General features: G+C 32.8%; 1 pseudogene; it reads left to right on the forward strand.

Annotated features, from left to right (window-relative positions):
• The window catches only part of LOC149528143 (mechanosensitive ion channel protein 6-like), a 45,920-nt pseudogene extending 43,962 nt beyond the window's left edge, over positions 1-1,958 (forward strand).
• Positions 1,959-12,437: the final 10,479 nt, after the last annotated feature.

The following is a 12,437-nucleotide window of genomic DNA, read 5'->3' on the forward strand; positions in this document are numbered from 1 at the left end:
GTACAGATGGCTGTAGAAGAAATGAACATCCTCACAACAATGTTTCTGTGTGCTGATAACGAGAAAGCGTACTACCCCAACTCTATATTATCTGCAAAACCAATCAATAACTATCATAGGAGTCCAGATATGGGAGAGAGCGTCGACTTTTATGTGGATGCTACTACTACTGTGGAAAAAATTGCTGCACTTAAGGAGAGAATACGCAGGTATTTCTGTTTGTGATTGTGTGGTTTTTTTACCAATGGCAATAATACAAGCCACAGTTACACATATATTTGCAAATAGCCTTACATATGAAATATTTGATTGGGATAAGCATGCAAAGTTTCTAAAAAATTATGGTTAATATCTGGCCTGGGTCAATAAGGTTAGGTTAGGTTATCTTACTTCTGAAATAGCTATTGGATGTTTGAATCTTCAAGTGTCGTGTTTGTTATGCAGCTATATTGAAAATAAGCCTCAGCACTGGCACCCGGAGCATAGTTTATTTGTGAAGGAGATTGAGAAAACTAGTATGAGAATGGGCCTTTACCTCAGACATACAATGAATTATCAGAACATTTGTGAGAAGTCAAGTAGAAGATCCGATCTGTTATTGAAAATGAAGGATATTTTTGAGAAACTTGAAATTGAATATCACCTATTGCCTCAAGAAGCACCAATTAAGTTTGTTGGGTCTACTACGAAATCAGATCCTTCTGTGTTTCCAATGAGTTGGGGTAATTTGCAAAAGAAATTGCATTTCTAGGTTCCATATAAATTCTCTTTCTGGTTTGGATCCTCTTGGGCCTCTGGCCTCTGGCCTCTGGAAGAGGTAAATAAAGCAGAGCAATTTTTGTTGGTAATGTTTCCTTTTTATTTCAAGGATTGTTTCTAGACCTATTTTGGAATCTGTATTAAGAATTATAATGACAAGTTTTCTTTAATTTTTTCTTGCAGGGAGCAAAGGTACAATACTTTATGTGCAAGGTTCATGTTTCTGCAAATCGGCTTTTCTTTTCCAAAAAATAATATGAGGTTATGGTTATATTAACAGTATATAGTTATGGTTATATTATGATACTAGCCTCTTCTCAGAATATATATAATCTAATAATTAAATTATTTATTGTATAATTCTTCTTTCTAAAATTATTTTCAATATAAATGAATGTCTACACTGAAAGCAAGGTCTCTTATACATTGAACTTATAAATAATGACATAATATGATATTATGATTCTCTCACTGTTATCATTGATAAATGTTCATATTTCAAATGAAACCTTCATTTATGACCTTACATAAAAGACAATTAGTTAGAACAGAATCATAAACAACTGAATTTTTAATCAGCTTTTCTCTGTGATTCATGAAGCTTCAGCATTTGGATATTGGACAAGAGGAAAATTCAACAGAATTAAAAAATACGAGTCTAACATACCAAGTCAATTTTAATTTATATTTTGGTCATACATTTAAAAGTTCAAACATATTGTTAAACAAGCCAGGCCTTAGGTCAAATGATTTAAATTCTATCTGTTGCCAGCAACAGTTTCAAGTGTCGTTTGTTACGTTTCAGATACAAAAACATGTGCCAAGTTTGAATCACTATCTGTTTTTTCAGAGAAAAAGATATCATATATCCCAAATTGAAATTCATAATCCATTATTTCTTTATTTTTATTTTATTTTATTTTATTTTGATCTTACATTGTGAACCTGGAAATATTTTGCAATTAAAAATTTTGAGTGACTAATGCAGCCTAACTACAGCTGCAGGGTTGAACATCCTTGCAGCATGTTCAGAACTATTCAGAAGCAGTAGCTCCTTAGTGAGGGAGATTATTTTGTTAGAACTTAAAAGGCATGTTCCCTTCAACATAATTTCAGGCACAACTGTGTCACACGTTTTTGGTATTGTAGCTTTGCTTAAGGGAGCATATCCTCATTGGAGCCCTGTAGCCATAAGTTAGATGAGTATGTGTATAAAGACAATGTTGCGCATAAACAAAGAAATCATGTTTATCCTTCAATAAACATAATCCCAATAGACAGGACATGGAGAAGTTCATGAAATCCATGCAAGTGAAAATTTGTAAATTAATTTTTTCTTGGACTTGTTTTGCCTCTTTACATCTAATTTTTCTTGTACAATGGATTTTATAGCTTTCAGATTGGACTAGCATGGGGAGCCAATTAAGAAATAACCAAACAAAACAAGAGGTCTATTTCACGTTGTTGCAGCTCATATAATCTGAATATGGTTCAAGTCACGAACTAGCTTTTTATACATCAGAATAGAACCATAACTCTATCTGTAGCTTGGTTAAAAATTTACTTATCTAAACATTATGAGTAATAGAATTCTTTTATCCATGACACAAAGAATCATATACAACCTGAAGCTAAAAGAACCTCTTTTTGTGAGAATTATAATTAATGGATTACCTTTGAAGATTTGTGGTGGAACTGAAGTCCAGCAAGATTTATTTCCAAGAATTGAGAAGAAATCAAAGAAATCACTTTATCTGAATTGAATTCAGAGAGGATTTCTACAGTAGAAACATATGCAATCAAAATTCTAAAAGAACAAATTAATGAAATTTTTATATTTTCAAAATTTTCATTTTTTTAATAACTTCAATTTCATCTTATAGTCAGTAAAAAAAAATTGAATTCATGGAATCTAAGTTTACTTCCACTGTCTAGGAGAGCTTCAATGCTTAATTTCATTACCTCACATTCATAGTAAATAGAAGTGTTTCCTTGTTTTGATAATGGATTTGATAAACATGCTCTACTATAAAAATAACAATTTATATTTGTCAAAGCATTTACAAACATCAAATGAAAGAATATTATTGATGTTGACAAGGATGAGCAGCCTAAGGGACCAAGGAACACAACTATTAACGCATTTTTAAGTTCCTTTCGATGTCAACTCTTATATTGTGAATATTGATCAAGGAATTTGTGTTTCATGAAGCCTTGCCACCTTAAATAATTCATTTAAACTGCCCACCTTCACAACGATTTTAGGCTAAAAAAATTCAAATATCCACATACTCTTAGTATTAAGAGGAAGTAACATTTTGTTTCAATTACATCTTACATTTTGTTTAAATCTTTGTAACTTGAGACATTTTTTTCTCTTCATTATTGTTAAGGCAGACATGCAAACTAATGTCCAACTTATTCATCTACTGCTTGTTATGTTTCTTCCAAGTCGTTTTCTTTGGTTTAGTTCCCACTCAAGAAGCAATTTGGGCCAAAAGGCTCATCTATGTTCTCAACCCTCTTTCACCAGCATAGCAAATGAATTATTATTGATGCTCCATTCCCATCTTAGCCAAAAGAATCTCATATGATTTCAATTTTTTAATTCAATATAGGTGATGATTAAATGTTTTTGGATTGTTTCTACTTGCCTACACTTACAACTTCATATTTTACTCTTTGAAACCTCACAAACTTATAGGAATATTGACACAAGCGACCAACCAAAAAGAGCTAAGTTGATTTTCTATTCCATAACTCAACTTTCTCCACATATTTTGAAGTACAAATAAATCTCTCTAGCCACTTTGCATTTTTTATTCCTACGTATTTGTATTTTTTCACTATCTCAAGCAAGCTTACATCAAAAATAAAATTAGTTTGTTGCTTCCTTTTTAAAGAAAAATTCATGACTATATTCTCGTGTTAATGTTTACTTGCATTCCAACCTCTTAGTGAAATAAATCTAAAGTATTTTGATTGTGTCTTCATATAAAGAAACTTCACCACTTCACCGATCAACCAAGTCTCTACTTGATGCAGAGGGCACTACAAAAATAATGGTTAGGGCCTCTATCCAAGTTTCTTCCAAAACAAATCACCTAAAAATCCTTTCACTATACTCATCCACTTCCTTGGAACATTGGGCAAGTCCTCATGTGTTCAAGATACATCTCACAACCTTCCTAACTCTCTGGAGAACTGATCAAATTGGATTGATTTCATACTTTGGGGAAAGGTTCCTTGAAATAGGTCCATTATGGAAAATCTACCCAACACTTATCAACCCTTCAATCTAATGTTTTGGATATTCTACTTAGAATAGAAGAACAACGATTCAAACCTTGGTTGGGTTCCTCAATAGCCACAAAGTATCTATCACCAAAGAGGCTAGTGGACAAACCTAAAGCAATTAGGTTGACCTAAAAGGTTTTTGGACAACAACTTAGATATTATCCACATAACCGAGGGAACTAAGTGACTTTTCAAAGACCCATTCAATCCTTCCAACCTTCTATAAAGGATCAAATTCCTAAATCTTCAATAAACCATTATTCCCTTTATTGCCACCCAGGCCTAATAGGGCTAACTAGACCACTTTTGTGAAGAAACTACCTAATGTAAGGGTACATTGGTCAAACCAAAACTTTAGGCATCTTTCCTCATAGATAAGAACATCATTTCTATTATTGGATTGGAACCCCACAAATATATCTATCTCTGTTATACATTTTTCACCCAATTTTTACCCGAGCACATTGAGATGTTGGGTCTAGGACTGAGCACTAAAAATAGAAAACCATCTTGAACAGGACCAAGTCTTTGGAAACTAAGAGAAGCATGACCCTACTTTCTTTTCACCAATGGTAATTGAAATCTTCAATGGAAAGTCAAGATAGGATCATTTTTGTGTGAAACCCTTATATTTGAGAGGGTTTTAGACCACCCAAGACAAAAATTGTAAAATATACCATATCCAATCACTTCAAGATATGAAATCAATTGCAGTAGATAGATAAGGCACCGTACTAACCATGCATGTAGTATTAAATTTCCCAATCTATGCAGTTTGTACAAGTCACTTAAACAACAAGTTTAATCAATAACTTGATACTTTGTTCACTTCAATTGCTCCAACCTTCACACAAACTTCCAAATCTGAATCCCTCATCCTCTAGAGAGCTATTTGAATCCTTCTCAATGGTTATAACTAATACTTGAATACAATGGCCACTTGGGAAAGTAGTTGACATGTTTTGCTAAAAGTTGTCAAAGTTGCATTATGCACCGTTGACAAATAATTTTACAATATTTGCACTTTTTGGACCATCTTGCTTCCTTGCAATCAAACAAAAATCCAAAAAACCTACTACTACCCTATGAGCATAAATACATGTGAAAATCATTAAAATAGTCCCTTTGACTAGGGTGGACCCCTGGTTCATAATTGCACCTAAAGGTTCCAAGGCCTTATAAGTTGTCTTATATTGAACAAATGGATGGAACAATCATCATTATTATTGCATTTTCTTCTAGTTACTAACTCTATATTCTAGGAGGCCTTATCCTACACCACTCCTCCCACAAATTTGTTTAAGAAATATTTAAGTTTATCCATACAAAATATAATTCTCCACCAAGGAGACCTTGGAACAAAGACTTAAATATACAATTAATAGGTTTTTTTTGAAACATGGAATAAACATCATGTAATAATGTGCATGTCATAACCATGGACATAAGCAAGATAAAACATGCAAGAGAAGAGATCATGATCATCTTGAAATAAAGAACAAGTTTTCACAAGGTTTCCCAACAAGGTTTTTGCTTGTCAACAAATCACAAGAGGCTAAGCCAACAAGAACCCACAACTATACAAAGAGAAAACTAGTTCATACTCAAAACCCATCTCATTGACATTCATTTTAATCTCAAAGTAAATGTTTCTTGAGTGGTTAAACATACATGTTGATTACCAATTAACCATAAGCATAAGAAATAGCACAAGCAATAATCCACACATGATCGTGCATAAGATTAATTCTCAACAAGAAAGGAAAGATACAACCAAATCACCATGCAAGATCTATGGTGGAGAAAATTCATTGAAGAATTCAAATTTGACTAAGTCTAAAGTTTCCTTAAAACCCTTAAAATCTAGAGTCTTTATCTTAACTCCTATGAAGTTGAAACCACTCTCAGAAATCATGAGAATATTACATAAAATATAACTTGAATTTTAAGAAAGGAAGAATATGAAACTTATATTTAAATGTTACATTGTATGTATCACCCTAATCCTTAAATCAGATTGACAAGACCTAGAAGACATCCAAGAAACCTTAAGAAACCAACCTGAAAGCATAATAAATTCACCCAACTTCCAAATCTAATTAGAAAACCAAACTAGGCAGTGATGCCAATTTAGATTGCAGAGACAAAAATCCATAGAGACATTGATTAATTTTTGGAAGAGTTTTTAAACAAAAAAGTCTCAAACTAGTGAATTGGAGTCACAAATTTATGGAAGTGATCCACATAGACATCAGTTCATGATTTTTTCCCAAAACTTATGATGACACCAATGTGTGACTGATAAATATCTAGCTCCACACTAGGGAGAATTGAATACCATACATCAAGGTCATAATCATTGGGAAAACCTATGATGACACCAATGTACGACTGATAAACATCTGGCTCCACACTAAGGAGAATTGGATAGCATACATCAATGTCATAATCACTTGATTGCTTTAATAAATTACAGCATCGATAGCATAAAGAAAACTAAGTGAAACTCATAACATCAGTGCATATATATGTAGATACATCAATGGTACAAGATGAAGGAAACACATTGAGCCTTTAGTGCTCATAATCTCTATCCCTAGAAGAATCATCCATCTATATAGTAACCTCTAACTATGGTAAAGTACATCACCACCTGACTATGTGGAACCCTCAGGCCTACCCCATTATGCTCGTGAAGATAGCAACTCTTCCATAAACACGAGAAAAACATATAAGGAGTGACCACACACATGCCAAGAAAATACATAATCTCAAGGATGATACAGAGGTCCAATATAAACATAAGTACACAATGAATTTATACACGGAGAGCACTCAACATGTGATCAAATGTGATACACAGAGGTGAAGATTAAAAATACACATGGAGATCATTTGACATATGGGTCAATATCCAAGCATAATCACTATACCACAAATCACAATACATTGGAGGTACTACACACTACAAATGGACCTAGACACGAGAGTACCAAACATAAGATGTATATCTACATGTACAGATCAATACTAAAATTTGGGGTGCAATCATCTATCTTGCACATGAATCTCTCATGATGTTTAGGGATTCAATGGTCTTCACCATCTATACTCACACTCAAGCATCACTCATGATGTTTGGGGATTCAATGATAATCACATTACCATCTACACTCATAATTCACTCATGCATGACATCTGGGATTTAATGGGTTCCACAAGTCTAATTAATCATTTTTAATGTTTATACTCGATGTATTTGATTATGGTTTTCACTTTCTAAGAAACTCCTTAATGCAACCTATGAGTCCACTTTCAGGGGTATATGTAAGGAACTACTCCTCAAGTCTTCACAACACACCTATTTTTATGACTAAACATCACAAGACAAAGACCAAACAAGAATCTTGTCCACTTGATCTACACAAGGACATACACAAAGCTCTTCATCTACTTAACCATACTAAAGATGAAAATAATGAACTTTGTCCACTCAATCTACATGAGGATAGCATAACCCCAAGATTCTCTACTTGGCCTACACAAGGATAGCATAACCCAAGGATTTTCTAATTGATCTACTTAAAAAAATACACAAGATACATCATCAACATTGTCTACATCAAGGACGAGAAGCAACATAAGCATTCACAAGGAAAAGGAAAAAAAAGAATAGACTCTCAAGTCAAAATCCATAAGAACATGGTATCTCATTGGTTTTAACCCAAGAGCACAGGTCAATTGAACATCATCGTAGGAGCATAGCTCAACTACATGCTTGAATGCAATCCCAACACCTACATCCACATGTCACATTGGAGCTCTTCTCAAGCATCAAAGGTGTCTTTACATAATCAAAAAGCCACAACAATACAAGAAAAGAAAGGAGGAGGTGTCAAATCCCAACACGGTCTAGGTAAGAACCAAGTAAAGGAAAAACTAAAGGCACAAATACCAGATATCTCAATTAGCAACTTCTTCAAGAGCACATGATTCAAATAAATCCACCACACATCTTGTTAGAACATGAAATAGGCTAAAAATACTCAAAATCAATAAATGGGTATAAAAGCCAAATGATTTATTGGCCACTATGCCAAGAGTTCAAATTCTAATAGAGTCCATCATACATATTGTGGGAACACAAGGAAAGATCACAAGCCACAAGATACATGAAAACCCAAAATTCTTGCAAAAAATGATATTTTAACATCAAAGGCCAAGTTTGGATTACCATAACAAATACCCAAAATGTACTTTAACTATTTTGATGACACAATTCTCAATAGTTATGGGATACTACTAAACCCAACTTCCTAATCACCCAAACATGGAGACACAATTCTAGGCAACACACAAAATCGTGCATTGATGAAAAAGACCAAAAAAATAAACATCAAATAAATTGATGAAACTACAACCCTTTTTTCCCTTAAGTTCCCAATATCACATCTCTAAAACAAAATATCATTTCCAGGAACACACAAAAAATTGGGTAGCATAACACTTCTAAAACCCTAAATGCTAAACTCCAAAATATGCAATGCTCATGGAAACTTAAATAAGCAATGAAATAGTGGGGGGTGATAATTCTTAGCCTACAAGCCTAAAGCAATTTACTTCATAGGAAAAGACAAAGTGAATAAAAAAAATGTGAAGAGCCCTATATCTCATACAAAGTGTATAACATATACACAATGAGCAAAAATCCAAAACTCAATGAAATTGAACATGACTTCTGGCACAAGACACTCATACACCAATCCAACAAGTGAATCACACCCAACAAGATAATATGTGATTTTCTCCATTCAAGTTTAGAGAAAAATCAAAATTCTCGCAAAAGAGAAAAGGTGAGAAGTGAGTGAAAAGAACTCACTTAGATATTTTAAGTGAACTATTGACTTTACCCCAAAATCAATTAAATAAATTGCAAAAAATTAAAACCCATATATGACAAATTAGTTGGTAAATAATTTTATTTTGCCAAACATAAAAATCAATATTTAATTAAAATTTTATAAACTCAACTATAAATTTAAATTAACAAAACCATTTGGCTTAGAACTTTTACCAATCAAAAATAATAATAATAATATTAAACTTCTTTTGCGACAACTACGAAAGCTCTAAGACATAAATATACAACTAGTCTATCACAATATTTGTTATAAAGTTCAAGTTTATGAATGTGTCAAAGGGATAACATTATAATCATGTGTACATCATCCATACAAGAATTTTATTGGCTCACTATTGAAAGGCCAAAGTTACTTTTTCCTATATCACTATTAATGATATAGGCACCCTCAAATTATGCAACTTAGGAAAAATGTTTCTGATAACCTATTCACTAAAACACACAAATATCAATTGTAGCTACTCAGAATATAAATAGCTTAAATACATAAACAGGCATGATAGAAAATTATGAATGAGCATGATACATTGTGTAGATCTCATGAATGAGTGACTATGACTTTGTTGGCATAATTGATTTATATTTTATTGAAGAGATGATTTAGTACTCATTTGATGGTCAATTTATCAATTATTGTGTTTCCATTGATGTCAACTTGAAGGTCGTTGGTTGATAGTTTACGAGGAACATTGTTCTAGTATTTGTAGAGTAGAAATCTAGTGTGTAGTTAATCTATGTGTGGAATTGAACTGCACAATTAGGATGGGAAACTTAGAGATGTCTCAAGATGGTGTATGTATTATTTTATGTACTCGACATAAGTATGGAGAAAGTTATGAAAGATTTAATTGTGAAAATGTAACAAAGTTGAATAGTTAGTGATAAACAATGAATGATTTCATTGGTGTATCAAATTTGTGATGATCTATATATTCTAATTCAGGATTTATGTTATATACTCAATTTTGAGATCACTAAATTATAGTAGTACATGATTTGGCTGACTAGAAGACATGTTTTGGATCAATGGAAGTACATTTAGGAGGAAATGAAAGAATACTGAGAAACGCTTATGTTTGATCTTCAACTGCTAGTTTTTGGGATGAATTGGGTAGATCTTTTGTGATGTAAAGTTAAGTGATGATGTGAAAATGATGTGACATAAATATGTTATAATGAATTGATCATGCATTGATCATTGTGATCAAATTTCTTGAATTTGTGCATGTTCATTAGAAAAACTGCAAAATGCTAGATTTCTTTATTGAATCAATGTCCAGTTCAAATAGGTGATCATGTAGATCTTGTAAAGGATATATTAGGATTTGGTAATACATTTTGGTGGTCCTTAGGTGAATTCAAGTGTAAAACAATTTAGTTAAGCGGGTGGCTTCCCTAGAGATTAAGAAGTGTATTTGTGTGACAGAGTATTGTGGTTGCGAGTATGATGATCATTGATGGCATGTGCAATCAAGGTAGTTGTTGAATTCCTACAATTAGAAGTAGACATTGAGATAAATTGGATCTATATATAAGTAATTGAGAATTTCTATACCCAAATCACTTTCCTTGCCAAATTGAATCCTTTAACCAAGCCACTCTTAATAGGGTGAGCAGGACCCTAATAGGTCTGAACACTCATTCCCTTAACTGAGTTTTCCATTAGCTTGAGTTTAAAATCCTCCAAGGAGGTTACTACTAATAGGGTAAAGCTCCTAATAGGGGTAGAGGAAAATCCCTTAATTAGATGAATTATAACACAATTTTCTCCAAACATGGCATTAGTGTAAGCTCCTAAAAGGACTAAGCATGTTCTATGTTCTAGCATGTTCTTAAAAAAATTTGTAGAGAATATGGTTTATCATTATACAATACTAGAAATATTTTTTATATCGCCACTTTCAAAAAGTGGGATATCTTCACTACTAGTCCACTTGACTAGGGGTTTTCTTTGTATGACATTGTTAAAAATTCTCTTGATTTGTATGTGTCATCTTAAGTTGGGTGTACATCAATTTAAGACCTTTTAGCTCCTCTTTGGTGTGTTTTCATTTCATACTCAACCCTTAAGTACACATTTCACTTTGTTTCTCCTATGTTTTCTAGGTGAAAATGAGGTAGGACCTAAAAAATCCTCCTCAATTTCCCTCCTTTTTCACACATTCACTATATTAAGACCTAATCTATGAGTATCCTCTCTTCATAGGATCTCAACATCCCAAATGGGATCTTTGGATGATAGTATAACACACAAATTATATCTCTTACCCTTACTAGTCTGGAACCTAGCTATGAAGACCCTGAAGATGATCCTTCTAGACTAGGTCGACCTATTTTGGGGTTTCCATTGACTAAGGGCACGAAAGTATTTAACTCCTCCAGTAAAATTCCACTTGTGCAGTCAGCCCTTGTGGAGTAATTTCATGAAATTTCCTATAAAATGGCATTAAATCCCTTATTTGTACATAACATGGTATGAGAGGAGCAAGGAAAAAGTACTTGTGGACATCCCAAACTAAGCTAGAGAAATTTTATGGTGAAAGCAAGGGCTAGTTTATTATTATTCATTGCAATTGAGGCTATTACTCTTCATCAAGAATTCAAAGGTGAATATATCAAACATGGAGTTTCAAAGGGATCTCAAAGATGGTTAGAGTTGATGAGACCTATTTATATCCCAAATTATGTCATATTTTAGCCTTCATATAAGCCTTCCCACTCACTTCCATATCCATTTTAATATTCCATTTTCTCCTTCTCTATTGCATATGATATGATATATATGAGTGATATTTAATCTAGTTATGAGATAACATATTTTAATAAATAGATGTGATTGTATTTATCTAACATGTTGATTGTGAGTTGTCAGTCCTCATGTCACCTACTATGCATCTTCCTATTACAATTTCACTAATGCAATGCTCCATCAATTTGTAAATGTATAACACTTACCTCTATGGTGATATTACTTAAGTGATGGTTATGAAGAGGAAGACCACAAACTTTACTTTTTATTGGCTAATGTTTCTTCGCAAAATAGAGACACATTTTTTTTTCATCAATATTTGATGTAGACCTCATACATAATACATGTATGTGTAAAGGACATGAAGATAAGTTACATGCCAGAAGATGGAAATAAACTTGGCCCAAAATTAGCCACTATTATTGCCGAAGCATTTTGTATCTAATGGGTGTAAGGAAGTAAAGAAAAGATATTATAGTTGAGATTCAATACCAGGTATCACGTGGACAAAAAACACATCAACCCGATTCTCTCTATAATTGTCTTTTGTTACAACCAACCCATTTTAGAATCATGATTTAATGAATATAGATAAAGAAAATAGAATTTTGTTGGGGCAATAACAATAGATTGCCTATTCTTTGCAAGTCATAGATTTATGTTATAGATTTGTTATGTAATAGTCATTCTTTCTATGGAGTGCATATCAAA

This window comes from Cupressus sempervirens, chromosome 11 (assembly GCF_028749045.1).
Source record: "Cupressus sempervirens isolate cs-2001-9-10 chromosome 11, ASM2874904v1, whole genome shotgun sequence".
Taxonomy (NCBI): domain Eukaryota; kingdom Viridiplantae; phylum Streptophyta; class Pinopsida; order Cupressales; family Cupressaceae; genus Cupressus; species Cupressus sempervirens.